Source organism: Pseudophryne corroboree, chromosome 1 (assembly GCF_028390025.1).
Source record: "Pseudophryne corroboree isolate aPseCor3 chromosome 1, aPseCor3.hap2, whole genome shotgun sequence".
Classification (NCBI taxonomy): Eukaryota; Metazoa; Chordata; class Amphibia; order Anura; family Myobatrachidae; genus Pseudophryne; species Pseudophryne corroboree.
In genome coordinates this window covers 577,164,993-577,184,876 of record NC_086444.1, presented here as the reverse complement: position 1 = coordinate 577,184,876, position 19,884 = coordinate 577,164,993, and the positions used below count along the sequence as shown (strand labels likewise).

Genomic DNA, 19,884 nt, shown 5'->3' with positions numbered 1-19,884 from the left:
GGTAAGCACATTTTCCCCTATGAGACAGCAGTAGCCAGGTCCCTAAAAAATCTATGTGATAGTTTATGTGATAGAGTAGGACTTGCGGTGAAATGGGGTCCCGTCGAGTGGGCCGCAAGCTTACTTAGGAGAGTGCAGGGTTCTCTGTATATGTACATATATAAATATGTATATTTACTGTTTATATCCAATACATCCAGGTATATGCCGTCTTGTACAATACCTTTAAATTTCAAGTTGAAAACTAAAGATATTATACCTCGGAACGACCCGCGCGAGCATGCATCGTTAACGATATAGAGTATACATACTTGCCAATGTATATGATATATCGTCCGATCCGCCGGTTCGGACGATATATCGGATGCACATCGGCAAGTGTGTACCCAGCCTAAGTAAGAGATACAATACAGTTAAGGAGAGTTGTTCTAAACTCTGATTCCTCCCACCAGTGTCAGTGATGTCATTACCTGAGAGTACTCACACCTACTAAGCACTTTGCGAATGGGATAACTTTATTATTATTATTGTTATTATTATTATTATTATTATTATTATTATCTTTTTCAATGTGCTCGCCTTTGACGTGCGCTGTCCCTATTTAATTTGTGGGTGTCCCTTGCTTTGCCAGGGAACACGCTTGTTTAATGAATGCAAAAACCTCACAGTGCAGTTCCAGCTTGGTATTTAGCAACAATAAAGCTCCACAGTGGGCAAGAAAAAAACAAGATTAAATAGTTTAACAATGACTCTAACTACTTGTTTTCATTGGTTAGTCTGGAACAACATTTTTATCTCCTTCCTTATAAGAAGATGCTTTGGGTATGAGAAACATTTGGCTAAATGATAACATACAAAACATGATTACAAAATGATTTATATAAAACATGACTTTGAAACAAGGACAAAACAAAAACAAAAATACATGTTGGAGACAACAAGATACTTTATCACCAAAATTGAACAGCAGATCGTATTATAAATTATTAGCAGTGAAAGCTGCACTTTTCTAGACTTTCCACAAGATGTCGCTCTTTACAGCTCTTATTTTTACACGAACATGCAATGTCTTGCCTGTTACCTCCACTCTCTGACAGTGAGGAAATATAACATACAGCATAGGCCCTCATTCCGAGTTGTTCGCTCGCAAGCTGCTTTTAGCAGCACTGCACACGCTAAGCCGCCGCCTACTGGGAGTGAATCTTAGCTTAGCAAAATTGCGAACGAAAGATTCTCAAAATTGCGAATAGAAATTTCTTAGCAGTTTCTGAGTAGCTCGACACTTACTCTGCCACTGCGATCAGTTCAGTCAGTTTCGTTCCTGGTTTGACGTCACACACACGCCCAGCGTTCGCCCAGACACTCCCACGTTTCTCCAGCCACTCCTGCGTTTTTTCCCAGAAACGGCAGCGTTTTTTCAAACACTCCCATAAAACGGCCAGTTTCCGCCCAGAAACACCCACTTCCTGTCAATCACACTCCGATCAGCAGAACGAAGAAAAAACCTCGTAATGCCGTGAGTAAAATACCAAACTTCTTAGCAAATTTACTTGGCGCAGCCGCAGTGCGAACATTGCGCATGCGCAGTTAGCGGAAAATCGCACCAATGCGAAAGAAATTAACGAGCGAACAACTCGGAATGAGGGCCATAGATAACTAATTCCTGTCAAGTGGTTATCAAATAATTTTAAATCAAAAGAATTTCTCCTTTGGATAAACACTTGCTTTTTGTAATTTAACTACTGGGGAAACATGAATAGATACATAATAGTATTTAACAACATATAACTCACTGTGTCTCCTTTATTTATTAGTGCTGTATTTAAAGCCCAGAGCCATGTGAAAGAGCTCTAATTTAAAGTTAAATAAGTTATAAGTCTACGTATGTACCTTTTATATATTTTCCTTATAGTTATAAAAAAAAGTTTGCTTTTAAAACATTGTTTCATCCCATGGTGAACTGATTATAGGTCAAACTCTTCTTCTTTCTTTCTTCTTTCTTTCGTTCTTCTTCATCCTTCTTCTTCATCTGTCTTCTTCATCCCTGCAGTGAGCCCGCTCACCACGCTTCGGGCCCGCGTGGACCCACCACCCGAGTGGGAATACTGGGCTGCGGTTGTGATTCTGACCGCTAACATTTTCCCCCCAGCTGTCGGGATTCCTGTGTCAGTATACTGAATGGCAGGATCCTGACAAGCGTTATATTAACCGCATCCCGGTCAAATGCTGCATCAAGAGGTCAAGTAGGATGAGGCTACAGAGAAGTCACCCTTGAATTTAGCCAGGAGGAGCCAACCCCCCCCCCCCCCCCCCCAATCTCACTGCTATCACACCGTCCTCCCCTATCACCTACTTTAATCACACAGTGGTTAGAGATCTGTGATATGCTAGGTTGGCAGCTGTCATGTCAATATCCATCAGTTTGACATAGGGATGTTTAAATGGTCGCTGTGTTGGCATCAAGTAAACGATGAGAAAACGTGTGAAACCCCCCAAAATGTATCAACCATTTGTATATCGACCACTGCCACGTGAACCTTTTAAACCTGTCCACCTTAAGCAATGTTGACATTTCATCTGTCGACCTTGTGTAACTGGACAGACAAGAAAGAAAAAGACCCTTGTCTGGCGCACTTATTACATAGAAAAATTGTTGAGAAAAAGGATTATTATATATATTAAAACGTAACTTTTATTATAAATATCTTAAGATACAATACCCCCTGAAAGTATGTTGGGAGTGAAAATTGTTTAAATTACATGTATAATAAATCTATAACATAAAGAAGATTTTTTAATTATATTTTGGCTATATGCCTAATATGCAACAGGAATAATTCTAAAGTCCTGTATTGGACTATGTATACGGCGCCCTCTATTGACCGTTTAGTATTATAGCGGTTATCTATATTACATCCTCAATACCAGTGGACTTATCCATGTAAAAAGTTAAACAAGAGTGGTATGTAAAGAAAAAATAATTTTTTATTAAAAAGATTTTTGGAGACACCTTGAAATTTGGGGAAGCAGGTTAGGGATAGCAGAAATTAAATGTGTGAATCTGCTTTCAGCGTTAGACTGGATTAGGATCCAGAACTTACTAGAAACATAGAAACATAGAATTTGTCGGCAGATTCTACACCGGGTATTCTCAGGTGGTCCCCTCCTGATACTTGCCCGGCCCAACACTTTATCGCTTCCAAGATCGGCCGAGATTGGGCAGTTTAAGTGTGGTTTGGTAGTAAATTGTATTTTGTATCCCCTCTGGAATCGTTGATGAGAGTTCATGAAAATAGAGGAAATTATATGTGAGAATATTGCAGAAACTATAGATATTAGAGATAGTAAGATGGATCTGCTGTTGGTGTTAGACAGCTATACCTGTCAGTTGAGAAACTGCCCCAGGAAATAGTATTGTTGTGCTGAATCACCAATGAGAGTCCTGAAATACCAGAAAAAAGAGAAAAATACATGTAGAGCACACAGTATTGGTTACATTGTGTACTTTCCTATGTTAATAGATATGTTTAATTACAACAAGGTATTTGTGAAAGTTCAAAGCAGCCAGGATAGAACAATTGTAAGGTCAGACAACTGAGAATAGGGGGGGAAAAAAACCCTTTTTTTATGCTCTGACACAGGGGCTGCAGTATTCCATTGTTCTGAACTAAATTGTTCACGTATACCAGAATAGAAAAAAGTTAAACAGTATATATTTTGAATACAGTAAAATATTGTTCCAATCAGCCAGACTAGAACAATTGTTTGGTCAAACGGCTGAGAATAAGGAAAAAAAATTTTTTGTCCTAATAGAGATGCTGCTGTTTTACTGAATTGTTCAAGTATAACAGGATGTTTGAAAGAGTTTTGGGCAGCCGGGATAGAACAGTTGTTAGTCAGACAGCTAGAGAATATGTATACATAAGAAAATATACATGATGCCCTTTTGTATCCTTAACACAAGGCTATTGTATTATGAAATATATATACCCAATTGCAGCAAAGCAAATATTACGGACTTTGTATATGATGTACCCAAATGTAGCAGAGCAAGTAATAAGGAACTCTGGTTAATACCCGTTATTTATATAGACCAGCTATACGAGGTTGTGCATCTACCCGCAGGCTCTGCTGATGATTTGTCTCTGAAGTCCGGTCCGGGAGTGCTGCATCCTTCTGCTCGTGGAGGATGGGCAACTACCGCGGACTGTGTTGAAGGATGCCGCTGCGTGGGTATGGAGGTGCCTTATACTTCCTGTTGCTAGTTGCCGTGGAGACGCGTTTCACCCAATTGGCGGGCTTGATCACTCCTACGGCTGAATGTCCCAATGATGCTATAAAAAGCGTCACAGGGACCTCCCAATTTCCCCCCATTGGTCAAAGGCATACTCCCACTATATACCTCATACATGGGAGGAAATGACACTGATAATTTACATTTTAACATTACGAGCATATGTTATTTCTCAGTATGGGGTAATCTTATTGAATGTCACCAATGAGGAAAAAACATAATATACATTTGTTAATAACTGTTATGTTCAGAGACGGATTGGCCATAGGGCTTACAGGGAAGATTCCTGGTGGGCTGACGCACCCGTGGGGCCTGTTTTGTTTGAGGACATGTGGTCCTTTTTATAGACATAATGAATAAGATGCAAAATAATTCTATTAACATAGGAAAGTACACAATGTAACCAATACTGTGTGCTCTTTGTTTCTGGTATTTCAGGACTCTCATTGGTGATTCAGCACAACAATACTATTTCCTGGGGCAGTTTCTCAACTGACAGGTATAGCTGTCTAACACCAACAGCAGATCCATCTTACTATCTCTAATATCTATATTTTCTGCAATACTCTCTCATATAATTTCCTCTATATTCGTGAACTCTCATCAACGATTCCAGAGGGGATACAAAATACAATTTACTACCAAACCACACTTTAACTGCCCAATCTCGTCCGATCTTGGAGGCGATAAAGTGTTGGGCCGGGCAAGTATCAAGAGGGGGACCACCTGAGAGTACCCGGTGTAGTAAGTTCTGGATCCTAATCCAGTCTAACGCCGAAAGCAGATTCACACATTTAATTTCTGCTATCCCCAACCTGCTTCCCCAAATTTCAAGGTGTCTCCAAAAATCTTTTTAATAAAAAATATTTTTTATTTACATATCACTCTGGTTTAACTTTTTACGTGGATAAGTCCACTGGTATTAAGGATGTAATATAGATAACTGCTATAATACTAGATGGTCAATAGAGGGCGCCGTATACATAGTCCAATACAGGACTTTAGAATTATTCCTGTTGCATATTAGGCATATAGCCAAAATATAATTAAAAAAATCTTCTTTATGTTATAGATTTATTATACATGTAATTTAAACAATTTTCACTCCCAACATACTTTCAGGGGGTATTGTATCTTAAGATATTTATAATAAAAGTTACGTTTTAATATATACAATAATCCTTTTTCTCAACAATTTTTCTATGTAATGAGTGCGCCAGACAAGGGTCTTTTTCTTTCTTGTCTGTCTAAGCAATACCAGTAGGATACTACTGAAACCCTTTTGGTGCACCGCCAACAAGTTTTGTAATTAAACAATATAGTGAATAGAATTTATAAATGTTGGTTTTGATGAATATACTGTCATAAAAAACTTTCTATCACTCTCTCAACCAGTGCGGAAACACGCTTTCTTGTTCTCATACCGACCTTGTGCACCTGTTGACCTAATGCATTTCGACCATGTGGTGTTGCTCTATTGACTGAGAGCCTAATTCAGTAAGGATTGCAATTGCAAAGCGGTGATGAAAATCATGACCATCGCAGGTGGCCTTGCAAGACCAAGGAAACTGAATCCATGACGCAGTCCTTGGCCTCGCCACTCCTGGAAAATGGGGACGACACTCCTGCCCCCCGTTTCTGGCAGCGCCGGCTGTCCCCATTCCTCCCCGTGAATGCCTGTGTTGTGATCGGAGGACCCATTCTGCACATGCACGTGCACAGTCCCCCCATCATTGGGAAGTGCAGTAAGAATCGCTTATATGATCCTAACTGAATTAGGCTCTGAGTCTGTATATAGAGCACAATGGAACATGGCATGAAAAAACACCACGCCTGCATCCTACCACTTTGTGTGCAGATTCAAAGACACAGTAGCACACAGATATACAAACATCACATGTCAAATTAATCAGCACAGTCTCCTTGTGCATCCTAGTTGCATCAGGTTATGCCTAAGATAAAATTTTGGCAAAAACAATGTATCTAGCAGAGAAAAGAGTGGACATGTGGAGAAATTGCCCATGGCAGCTATTCAACCTCTGCCTATGATTTTATAGAATGTACTTGATAAATGCTACCTCAAAGCTGATTGTTTGCTATGGGAAACTTCTCCACTGTTCCATTTGATACATCAACCCTCATATCTACACGGATAACATGTTGACATGATGGAATGTTTACTTAACATCCCTGGTGGGCCAATGGTTACCTGTTCCCGGCAGCTCCAGCAAATTCCAACACAACTTTTGGATCTCGACGGTCATGTGATCATATTGTCTGGTGCAGACCTCTGGGGAAGTAAATGTTTTAGGTGAGTATTTTAACCTTATCCCTAACCTCTACTCCTTAACCTCCCCTCCCTCTAGTGCCTAAACTTAATCTCCCTCAGCAGCCTACCCTAACCCTCCCATCGAGCATTAAACCTCACCATTGGAATTTTGAGGATGTCAACATGGTAAATGCTACAATGTTGAACTATGTTGATATTCTAGTGTCAACATAGAGTTGTCTATATCATGAATGTAAACATGATAATTGTTGACAATGTGACTAGATTCATATCCGAGGTCCACTTCTTGACACTTCTCGCATTGGTTGACTTATAGACAAGCTTGATTTCATGATGTGACAACCCTCAGTCCCTGACAGGCTCCCAGCCTATCAGGGACTCGGATCTGCAACACCAGTTGAACTGCTAAGAGACTCCACCTCTTCTACTGCGGGCAACTGGCTTAGGACAATAGAATGAGAAAGGGAGTAATTATTCCGGCTCTGCCCTAGTCCCCAGTATATGCAGAATCCCATATATATGGGACCAAAAAATGGTCTGGATACTGTAACTGGAATTCCAAACACACTAGAAGTGACTCGCTTTGTCTGTGGAAAGTAGCCAAGCTCAAGCGACAAGAAACAAGGGTGGTTCAATAAATAAGGTAACAAGACTCTGTCTCAATCCATGCAGTTCCTCCTCCGTGCCTTTGGTGTCACTCTCTGCCTGTTTTGCCTGTCAAGCACTTTCCACTCTGGTTAGTTCCTTGGCCCGTCTGTGATCTTGCAGCTTTTGATTACCTAATTTAGCAGCTGTATCTTGCAACTGACAATGACTGATAAATACCTATTTGACAGTGCTTTCCTGGTCAGTTCATCAAGTCAGGTCCCCTGTTTTTGTTGAACTATCCCATCCACAGTGTCAGTGGAGGTTCCTAGCTTTGTGTCTTGCCTCCAGACTTTAGTTTAACTGAAGCACCTTCTGATATCAATCTTTGGACTTCTGGATATCCAGCATTGCTAATTCCAAGACAAAAAACTGCAACAAACGAGCGCCTAATCATCAAAATAAAAAATGAAAACCAATACGTGTTTCATAGAATTAAATAATCACAATTTTATGTTCCTGATAGTCTGCGCTTGCCGGAATACTATGTGTAGTATTGTGGTGATAGCATAGAAAAAGAACAAACGGCTGCGCTGAATATCAGGAACGGAACATAATGTACAGAGAGCCAACGTAAAAAATAACAATGTTTATTAATAAAACATATAAAAAGATTAATTATCAAATAACCGGTGAATAATATATATAAATATATGTAAGAACAATCACTAGACGTGGACTAGTGGTATATTGTAATAACTCAGCTTATTGGGGTGAAAAGTTCCGTGATTCACTTGTTAGATAATTGATAAATACCAGGTGTGTTGGTAGGATCCTAATGAATTAAAAGTCCCTCAGTTGAAAATGATATTCAATACCTTTCCAAAATGGGCTGGTAAGAGCCGAGCGTCCTCGGCTTCAATGTCCTGCAATGCCCATATACGCTGTGCAGCGGAAAGGAATGGACCGTCTCTCTCACAACCCGGTCGTGGCGGCGTGTGCGCTGAAGCCGCTGATGTCGGATGCTGTAGGCGGAGGGTGCAGCGGGGACCAAGGAACACCTGGAAGATTGAGAGCCTTCGTTTTATGCATTTTTATTGCTTTTAACATTGCTGATGACATTCACCTGTCCACACTAATCAACTCAGCCTTTAAATACCGGATGATCTAGGAGGCAGGTATCTACCTTTGAGAAAGTCACGTGAACGTGACGAAACGCGTCAGGACCCGCCCCTATCCACACTCAGCTCAGGTGAAATCTTCCAGGTGTTCCTTGGTCCCCGCTGCACCCTCCGCCTACAGCATCCGACATCAGCGGCTTCAGCGCACACGCCGCCACGACCGGGTTGTGAGAGAGACGTGTTTCCCTTATGAGCAACTACTAGCTTTGGTGCATACAAAAGGGGCACATCTTATTTCAGATTACACATCAGTGATTCATTTGGAAAAACACCATCTGATGAATGTGAAGTGGATATGTCATATAAAGTAAACGGTATTATCCTTTTGTGAATTTTGTGGTGTATACGGGTGAACTGGTTCTATCTTTGGAGCGCTGGTGCTCTATTTCATATCTTTTAAAACTATTGCAAGGGACTGTTTATTTGTGATTCCAAGTATCCGGTTATTCCAAACATCTGTTTCAGTTATAATGTTATTGCCTGACCAACCGTGATTCCTGTACTTCACCCTATATGTGTGATAAATAAACTATGATACCATATTTCTGGCAGCAGTGTTAACCATATTCTGGTAACTTTATGCACACACACACATGCACAAAGAAAGTTCCTTGAGAATACAGATGTGTCCTCTTACATCGTTGCTGCAGTCACGCTAAACAGCTCTTCAAGTGCAAGTCGCGCCATGATTCTGTAGCATCGAACGTCTTTTTTTGTGATTTATTTCCACGAACGCAATGCAATGCAATAGGATGCACAAGCAGCTTCTGCTGATTAAGATGATATGCAGCATGCCTGTAGTCTCTGTGTAATTGCGGGTGTATCTGCATCCAAAATGCCATGTTACAATGTTTTCCAAGAAAACATTTTGTATGCAAATACAGTCGCAGTCACACACAGAATATAGGCATGCCGCATTTTTGCGAAAAAAAGACGCTCGGCACTACCAAGTCACGTGGCAAAAATGCGTTATGTGTAACATGACTTAAAGTGCACAGAGAAAAAAATGTAAGAGTACATATCTGTAGAAACACTCGCATTTTGTGAATTTATTAATCTCCTACATATATGTATAATCAATAGTATGGCCTAGGTACAGATTATTTTATCAAATAGTACCCATACTTGTCTAAGCATTTGTTCCAATGGTACACCAAGGCATCTATCCTGGCATCGAAGAAATCGCTGTCAAGCAACTGAAGCTAGGAATTCACGGCTTGCTGAACTTTATCGTCAGTTGCGAACCGCCTTCGACCCAGGTGCTTCTTCAATGCTCTAAAGAGATAGTACTCTCTTGCAGCCAGGTCAGGTCTGTAGGGAGGATGGTCCAGTACCTCTCAATGGTAGCGCTAAAACAACTCCTGTGCGGTTAGCTGAGTGTGACCTGGCATTATTGTGCAGCAATATGATGCCTGTTCACAGCAAACCAGGTCTACTCAATGAATTGCCCTCTGTAACTGGATCAATGTGTTACAATAACGGTCAGCCTTCACAGTATCTCCCTTGGTGAGGAAATCAACAAGAAGCATGCCCTTGTGGTCTCAAACACGGTAGCCATGACCTTCTTTGGTGATGGATTTGTATTGAATTTCTTTAGAAGGTGGGGATGTTGCGTGTTTCCATGTCATGGATGTTTGCGTCATCTTTGGTGTCACATGGTGACACCCACATTTCATTGCCTGTAACTAAACTCCATCCTCTTGATACCACATCAAGTGCACAAGAGACTGTCCCATCCTATTGGTTTTGTGAACTTCTCTGAGTTGCTTTGGTAACCAGTGTGAACACTTTTCCTGTACCCCACTTACTCATGAATGATGTTGTGCACAGTACCCACTGAGATGTTCAGTTCAACAGCAATATCACTAACTCAAATGCGTCTGTCCTCCTGAATCACACCTTCAATGCAGTACAAATTGTCATCTGCGGTGGAAGTGGTTGGCCGGTCAGATCGCTGCCCATCTTGAATGGCCTGCACATGTGCAAGTGACCTCTAACAGAAAGAGATCCTTTGGATCCCCTTCTTGGGAATTTAGTAAAAAGTAGCCTACAGGCCTCTATAGCCAGTGCCATCGATGATGGTGTTAGTTATTAAGAACAAGCCCTGGAAAGTTATGTAGGCACATTGGAGCCTTATGGAATTCAGTGGGTACTGCTGTGCCCATAGAATTTGATATATCTGCTGAAGACCTTTTTCTTTCATATGGAGAACTATATGTGATGTACTAAACCTCTAAAAACTGCAGTCCCGACCTTAGTATTTGTGAGTTCTGTGATACCATACAGAGGGAAAAGATCTCATCAGCCACTATCTTTGTGCTATAATGGAGCAGAGAATGCAGAGAGTAATGTCTTGACTTGACCTCAGCTAAAGTATAGCATCAGCAATGCATGTATAGTTGTAGTGAGAGACAGAAGTCCTGTCATAAATGAAAGTCAAGAACTGACCCTCAGTGTAAGTAAAGTGAGAGGTTTATGTCAGATCTCCTAAGAAGAGACAGCAAAGCTGGGGACTCTTCTTTATAAAGTAATATTTAATCTCCATCAAGAGATTGGTATTTAGTCCTCTGTAGGAACGTGCGGTGAGGTAAATTGCTCAGGAGGCACTGGCTAATACCAGAGCCAGCTTTACCACAATATAAGAGCCAAAGGGTTCATGTGGGCATTATACACAGGTGCAGCAGTTTAAACTCCTGGAAACTTGGTGAGTTTTGATTAGAGATGTATGGAAAAGGGGTGGTCTTCAGGTTGCCGACTGTCGGGATCCCGGCGCACAGTATACCGGTACCGGAATCTTGACAGCCGGCATACCAACAGTTTTTCTCCCTCGTGGGGGCCCACAACCGCCCTGGAGGGAGAATAAATAGCGTGGCGTGCGTAGCGCTCCACCGAGCCCGCAAGGGGCTCATTTGCGCTCGCCACGCTGTCGGTATGTCAGCGGTCGGGAGCCCGGCCGCCGGCATACCATACCACACCTGTGGAAAAGGTAGACAGGGGAGACACTACTTCACCTGCCATAGACTTTTTACTCCTGAATTTTGTCTATAAAAATGATTAGAATAATACTGTTATGAGTTCCAGCAGCATCTCATCCCTGCTTGCTGATTTGGCTGTCTCCAGGCAACCTGGAGACTGGCTTCTGTGTGTTGCAGCACACCTGTGGTTCTTGTTTAAGTCAGGATCCTGGGTTATGTGCAGTAGCACAGTTGTACTGAGTTAGTAATTATGGGGGATCTGGCTGCATTGGTTGGTGCTCTCTTTATATTCCCAGTATGCCCATTACTCCTTGCTGGTCATAGATTCTGTTTGCTGCGGAAGCCTTTTGCACTCTGTTTTATATTATTGTCCTGTGAGATCCTGTACTAAAGTGTCCTTGCCAGACCCAGTCCTGTCTGGTTCCTGTCTGTCTTGGCTTTAGCTGCAGCTACACCATACTTGTTCTTTGTCTTGTCTGTATCTTGGTCTTTCTGTTATTCAGTATAATTTCATTTACATATAGCTGCTTTACACATACCGCCACCTGTGACTCTATTTCCACAGTCCCATTCCACTACAGTCATAGATAAACAGGCCTGTTTATCTGTGTACATTGTCCTAGTCCTATTAGTCTGTTCTCTAAACAATTCCTTGTCTCAGTCTTCTCTGCTCCTTTGTTGGTACTGCGGTTGCCAGGAGTAACATCCACTGACCTGGAGCATTCTGTGTTGTTTGTATGTCTGTTCTGCTTTTCCTGTCTGTATGCTATTGTCATGCATTTCTGTTGTTGCCAGTAGCAACCACTGTGAGTTCAGAGCATTCCTTGTCATTTATGTACCAGTTGATATGTGTCTTATCCAGTCCTGATCCCACTGTATGTTATACTCCTGCTATTCACCAGTACCTGCCAGTCCAGGCTTATCTTGTCTTATCCAATCCTGATCCCACTGTGTGTTATACTCCTGCTTTGTACCAGTACCTGCCAGTCTAGTCTTATCTTGTCTTATCCAATCCTGATCCCACTGTGTGTTATACTCCTGCTTTGTACCAGTACCTGCCAGTCTAGTCTTATCTTGTCTTATCCAGTCCTGATCCCACTGCGTGTTATACTCCTGCTATTTACCAGTACCTGCCAGTCCAGTCTTATCTTGTCTTATCCAGTCCTTATCCCACTGTTTGTTATACTGCTGCTATTCACCAGTACCTGCCTGTCCAGTTTTGTCTTATCCAGTCCTGATTCCACTGTGTGTTATACTGCTGCTATTTACCAGTACCTGCCAGTCCAGTTTTGTCTTATCCAGTCCTGATTCCACTGTGTGTTATACTGCTGCTATTTACCAGTACCTGCCAGTCCAGTTTTGTCTAGTCCTTGTCTAGTTTGTCCAGCTTTAACCCACTCTGAGCCAGGTGGGTGTCTACTCCAGTATATTCCTTGCACTTGCCCAGCCTCCAATAGTTTCCTTGTCCACATTAAAACCTGGGGGCATCTGAGTGTTGGGTGAACTTAATGCATCTAGGAAAGGCGGCTGCTGAAGGTGAAACTTTAGTTTGCAGGAGACTTGAGGATTGCTGGGCTTGCGTAACACTCTATCCAGATACATGCCTCAGATCGTAATAAATACAAAGAAGATATTTATAATATATTTGTAACCTTATTCAAGTTGTTAATTTGGATTATGATATTATTTAACGCTTCAATATATAAGTGCCTCCACCCAAGCTCGGGTTTAATTTAGGCTTGCTTGGGAAAGCCTGTGAACACTATCTATTGTTACCACTTACTCAGATTACAATAAATATCATACCTTCACTGCTTGTTCTTCTTTTGTTGTTTCAGATCTTCCCGTGACAACTTCAACTGTACTCCCGTCCACTGGTATAGTATCGGTAAGTATTAATACATGTATTGCTATTAAATAACACTCAACCAACTTATGTGTTTCTTGTTTTGTTTTACTTATCCCTCACTGAATATTTGAAAGCAAGTATTATCCACACACTTAGTATTGTAATTATTAATAGTTATTATATAATACGACTACTATATGCATGCATTACAAAAAATCTTAAACCGGTTGAAAAAACGAAGGTGATGCATCAAATAATACTAGCAACCTAGGTACCTAGGTACTGTATTGTCCTTCTGGTAGTCCTTTAAAATTATCACCAATACTGGTCGACCTGAGTACTTCGTTGGTGCACAGTTGGGGCCCAAATGTAAAATTTTCCAGTATCAGCGTGTGAATAGGATCCAGATCAATATTTCATCTAGATCACGTGCTCCGTATTATTCCAATAAACCACAGTTGGACTCATCAGTATACACTGGGGAACGTCTTCAATCAGTATATGCCCTCAACCTGTACTGTTCAGGAGGCAATTCATTGTGTGTGTCTCAACCTCTATCATCCTTGGTCCCTCTATCTCTTTCCCGTTACAATGGGGTGTTGATAGGGAGTAGCCAGCCCAGTAATACTATATTTCTTCCTTATCTTATGTGACTGCTAGGGTGATACACGGACTCAATATTAGTATCTGGGCTCCAGAGAATGATGATACTAACTGTCCGGATCAAGTCACTACTATTGTCTCTCCTTCCCTGGATATACTGCTGATTATCCTCTAAACACAACTATCCGGCTTGCTTGTACGGATGTGTAGTTTCATGTCAATGAGGTATATGCAGTGGAAAGGTGAAGTGTACTGACAATCCAGGGTCAACGCACAATAATGTTCAGTTTATATTGCAGACTGGTGCATTATACTAAATGACGGTGCTACCTGCAATCCAACAGTCTCTGAGTGCTGTATATACTAAGATCCACTATGCAGTCCCAAGGGTGCAGTTCATGTATACTGATTACCTCTAGAAGGTATATCTCTTGAGGTGTTGATGCTTATCTACCTTTATGAATGGATCTACACTGTGTTCAGGGCTGACCTCATAACACTAGGCATGTCACTCACTTTTATATAGGAGGGGATGAAATCGGCTGATCCTCCCCCAACTCCTCCTGCTGGGCGGCAATGGTTGTACTGCTCCTATCCCTACCGGATGGGTCAGACCTGATGTTGCCTCCCCTTCTTGTTCCGGCCCGCCTACCTCCTCTCTATTCAGACGGTGTGGCGTACTGCAAGGCCGCTCTCCCTCCTACTTGATGCAGTTATCCGGAATCTAGTCAGCCATCTATCGGTAATACCCCTTTCACATCGCACAAATAACCCGGTATCGACACGGCATATTGCCGTGTCAACACGGGTCAGTGTGCGATGTGAAAGCACTTTCGGCAAATTAGCGGGTCGCCTGACCCGGTAATTCAACCCGGTATAAAAGAAGGATTATACCCGGGTTGAATACCGGGTCAGGCGCAGTGTGAATGGGAGCCGCGTCGATGCGACACGATTCCCATTCACAGCATAGGGAGAGGCGGCGCAGGAGATGAGCTCATCTCCCAGCGTCGCCTCCACCCCCGCCCCTGCTGCTGCTGCTGCCCCCCGCTGCTATGGCAACCGACCCAGTATATTGCCGGGTCGGAAAGCCATCAAAGGAGACCAAATGCCGGATCCCACCCGGTAAGGACACGTTTCTCTTACCAGGTGGGATGCGGCATTTGCGATGTGAAAGCGGTATAAGGCTGCTCTCCTTTCTCATCCCGGCAGTAAGCCGAGACATAGTCCTTCCGAGTACGGTCAGGTAGTTCCCTGTTATACGCCTCGTAGCTCTCCGGGGCTCCCGTCTGCGTCACTCCTCCTCTGCGTCAGCACAGCCGTTTCTTTTTCTCTCTCCCCCCGTCAACTGTCCCTCACCTTGCCCACACGCTCCAGCTCCTCAGTCGCGAGGGACAGTCTCTAGAAACTTCTCTCCAACTGTCCCCACGTGCAATATCCCAGCATACTGTGGGTTAATATCATGCACAGTCATATATATATATATATATATATATATATGTATATATATATATTGCATTTAGGGTTACAGCTACATATTATCACAGCAATTTACAATAACTATTACAATTATATACCCCCATTGTCTGTATTTGATAAGGGCTACATTCTCCCCTTGGTGAGTACACATAGATCCTAGTGAACCTCACCATCTATAGTAATTTGACCTGACGCATACCCAAAATAGGACCATGACATTACCATATTGGGATGTACAATAAGAGGAATTTCCGTGGGAATCCCTAGTTGCTCATAGGTGAGTATCTTTGGGGGCTTCCTGACCCTCTGTGGCCTAGGAGACATCAGTGGTGTATCTGCCAAATATCCTTCAGGGTCATCCATGGAAACAGTCTCTTTCCTCACTCCCCAACCACCTTCAGTCCCCCCCACTATTATCACCATTATCACTCTCATCATCCTCATATCCCCACCGGTGGGATGAGCTAACGATTTCGGGTTCCAACTTGTTACGATCAGGTTCTGCACTACTATAGTCATTATCTCGATAATAATATCCAGGGGTATATTCATCGGAATTACTTTCATTATCCTCTCTTGGGATCATCTTATTCTTATTCAGATGTCAGGATATCATGTTCATTAGAGCTGCCAATCTCCTCCCATCGTATGTCCTGGGCAATGGGGAGCAGATGCTGTCTATGGGAAGTTACCATAGGCCCCTGTCCGTCAGCTGCCATCAGTTGGTAAACAGGGATGTCTGGCAACTGCTTTATTACTATATAAGGGGTGGATCTCCATCTATTCCGCAGTTTCTGCTTTCTTGGCAATCCTAGAGCTCGGATTAGAACTCTGTCTCCAGGCACCAATCGATTTTCCTTGACATGTCTATCAAATTGATTCTTGTTCTTTTCTTCCATTTTACATGCAGTCTCTGCAGCCATTTGATACGCTTCTTGAAGCTGCCGGCGTAGCTGCTTAACATAATCACTGTGGGAAGAGTGAGTAGCTGTGTTGATTCTGGTTCCTAAGCAAACATCTATCGGCAATCTAGCCTCCATGCCAAACATGAGGAAGCAAGGAGTATTCCCTGTGGCTTCATTCCTAGTGCAGTTATATGCATGCACTAACGGGGCCACATATTGGCGCCATTTATGTTTCCGATGTGAGTCCAAGGTCCCTAACATGTTCAATAAGGTCCGATTGAACTTTTCGGGCTGAGGGTCTCCTTGAGGGTGGTACTAGGCAGTGCGAGATTTATTGATCCCACAGCTCTGACACAGCTCTCGAATCAATCGACTCTCGAATTCCCTGCCTTGATCTGAATGAATCCTAGCTGGTAAACCGTAATGCACGAAAAAAAATTCCCACAGCGTCCTGGCTACAGCTAATGCCGTTTGGTTAACAGTTACATATGCCTGCGCATACCTAGTAAAATGGTTGGTTACTATGAGTATATGGCAGTCTGGTTTTCCGGGTCCATCAAGGGTAAGGAAATCAACACATATTAAATCCATGGGTCCTGAACTAGTTATATTGATCATTGGAGCAACATGAGCAGGAAGTGTTTTCCTGAGAATGCAATTCCCACAGATACGACAGAAGTGGTCTATGTCTTGATTCATGTAAACCCAGAAAAACCTATCCGATACTAGACCTTGGGTCTTTTCATATCCCAGGTGTCCATGCTGGTCATGTAAGGATGCCAACACCAATTGTTTATATTTTGTAGGCAGTATGATCTGCATTTTGATATTTCCATCCAATTTACTAACTTTTCTGTATAACACTCCCTTCTTCACAATCAACCTCTTTATTTGTCGTAATAACGCTTTGGCCTTGGGGGACAACTGTGAACGGCAAATGCGTAAGTTAGGATCTTCCAATTGCCGAATAAGGGGGAATATATCAGGGTCACTTCTTTGCTCTTTAGCCAGCTGTTCAGATGTTACCATCCCCAATCCTTCCATTTCAATTTGGCCTATCCAGCAATAGGATGGGGGTATAGCTAACTCTGAAGCTCCAGTAGTGATGATTGCAGCCATATCACTATATCTATCTAAGCTGATATGCTGACACAAGCCTCTCACCGCTGCCGCCGGCACTTCAACCCACTCTTCTACGGAGTCCTGTGCTTCTTCATGTGGCATTCGGAACAAGGCATCAGCATCCTGATTATTTACCCCAGGGCGGTACTTTATGGTAAATTCATAATTGGTTAATGCAGCCAGCCACCGGTGACCAGTAGCATCCAATTTGGCCGAGGACTGTACATAAGTTAGGGGATTGTTATCTGTTTGTACCAGAAATTGAGCACCATAAAGATAATCATGAAATTTCTTGCTGACTGCCCATTTCAGTGCCAGGAACTCCAACTTATGAACCGGATAGTTTCGTTCACTGATGGATAGCCCTCTGCTGACATAGGCAATAGGCCTCAATTGTTGTTCCTGCCTTTGATATACTACTCCTCCAAGACCTTCGAAAGAAGCATCTATATGCACCTCATAAGGCAAAGCCGGCCGAGCATAGGCCAACACCGGAGACTGAGTTAGACGTTCCTTCAAATTGGTGAATGCTTCTTCACACTGAATGGTCCACCTATTCCCAAATGACTCCCTGGGTTTGTAGTATGCTCCTTCTCACAGGTTATACCAGTTTGTGGTAACAGGCGGATATCCTCTGGTTAGATCTGTTAAGGGCTTAGCCACCTTGGAATAGTGTGGGACAAATTTCCGGTAATACCCGCAGAATCCTAAAAAAGATCTTAATTCTTTTAGGTTGTCCGGTCTGGGACAGTTTTTTACTGTGGCCACTTTATCCGGGTCTGTAGATATCCCTTGTCGACTTACAATATGTCCAGGTATTTGACAGACGATCTACACAATTTACACTTTTCTATGGACAGCTTTAGCCCTCTAGCATGTAGTTGATCCAGCACTTTGAGTAATCTTTCATTGTGTTCCTCCAAATCTTTGCCAAATACAATAATGTCGTCCAGGTACACCAACACCTCACGGTAACACATGTCACCAACAGTTTGTTCCATAGTTCTCTGGAACGTAGCTGGGGCGCCTTTTATTCCTTGAGGCATCTTCAAGAACTCGAAGAATCCTATGGGACAAATGAACGCTGTTTTGGCCCTATCACCTTCACTCATCGGTATCTGATAATATCCACACCGTAAATCAAGAACAGAGAACCACTTACTCCCATGGAGGCAATCCAATGCTTCGTCCACTTTTGGCACCGTGTATTGATCCGGCACAGTCCTACTATTCAGAGTGCGATAATCTATACATAGACGAATTTCTCCACTCTTCTTTCTAGCAACCACTATAGGTGAGGCATACTGGCTCTCTGAATAGTAGGACTGTACCGGATAAATACACGGTGCCAAAAGTGCTGTGATAATATGTAGCTGTAACCCTAAATGCAATATATATATATGACTGTGCATGATATTAACCCACAATATGCAGGGATATTGCACGTGGGGACAGTTGGAGAGAAGTTTCTAGAGACTGTCCCTCGCGACTGAGGAGCTGGAGCGCGCGGGCAAGGTGAGGGACAGTTGACGGGGGGAGAGAGAAAAAGAAACGGCTATGCTGACGCCGAGGAGGAGTGACGCAGACGGGAGCCCCGGAGAGCTACGAGGCTTATAACGGGGAACTACCTGACCGTACTCGGAAGGACTGTGTCTCGGCTTGCTGCCGGGATGAGAAAGGAGAGCAGCCTTACCGATAGATGGCTGACTAGATTCCGGATAACCGCATCAAGTAGGAGGGAGAGCGGCCTTGCAGTACGCCACACCATCTGAATAGAGAGGAGGTAGGCGGGCCGGAACAAGAAGGGGAGGTAACATCGGGTCTGACCCGTCCGGTAGGGATAGGAGCAGTACAACCATTGCCGCCCAGCAGGAGGAGTTGGGGGAGGATCAGCCGATTTCATCCCCTCCTATATAAAAGTGAGTGACATGCCTAGTGTTATGAGGTCAGCCCTGAACACAGTGTAGATCCATTCATAACGGTACTGTAGATAAGCATCAACACCTCAAGAGATATACATTCTAGAGGTAATCAGTATACATGAACTGCACCCTTGGGACTGCATAGTGGATCTTAGTATATACAGCACTCAGAGACTGTTGGATTGCAGGTAGCACCGTCATTTAGTATAACACACCAGTCTGCAATATAAACTGAACATTATTGTGCGTTGACCCTGGATTGTCAGTACACTTCACCTTTCCACTGCATATACCTCATTGACATGAAACTACACATCCGTACAAGCAAGCCGGATAGTTGTGTTTAGAGGATAATCAGCAGTATATCCAGGGAAGGAGAGACAATAGTAGTGACTTGATCTGGACAGTCAGTATCATCATTCTCTGGAGCCCAGATACTAATATTGAGTCCGTGTATCACCCTAGCAGTCACATAAGATAAGGAAGAAATATAGTATTACTGGGCTGGCTACTCCCTATCAACACCCCATTGTAATGGGAAAGAGATAGAGGGACCAAGGATGATAGAGGTTGAGACACACACGATGAATTGCCTCCTGAACAGTACAGGTTGAGGGCATATACTGATTGAAGACGTTCCCCAGTGTATACTGATGAGTCCAACTGTGGTTTATTGGAATAA

The 19,884-nt window shown here is 42.9% G+C and overlaps 1 protein-coding gene and 1 pseudogene across 8 annotated transcripts in view; both read left to right on the top strand.

Moving 5' to 3' along the window:
• LOC134923511 (uncharacterized) overlaps window positions 1-19,884 on the top strand; it is a 210,390-nt gene that overhangs the window by 79,331 nt on the left and 111,175 nt on the right. The gene's annotated exons all lie outside the window — the stretch shown is intronic.
• On the top strand, window positions 4,928-5,045 carry LOC134952604 (5S ribosomal RNA; annotated as a pseudogene).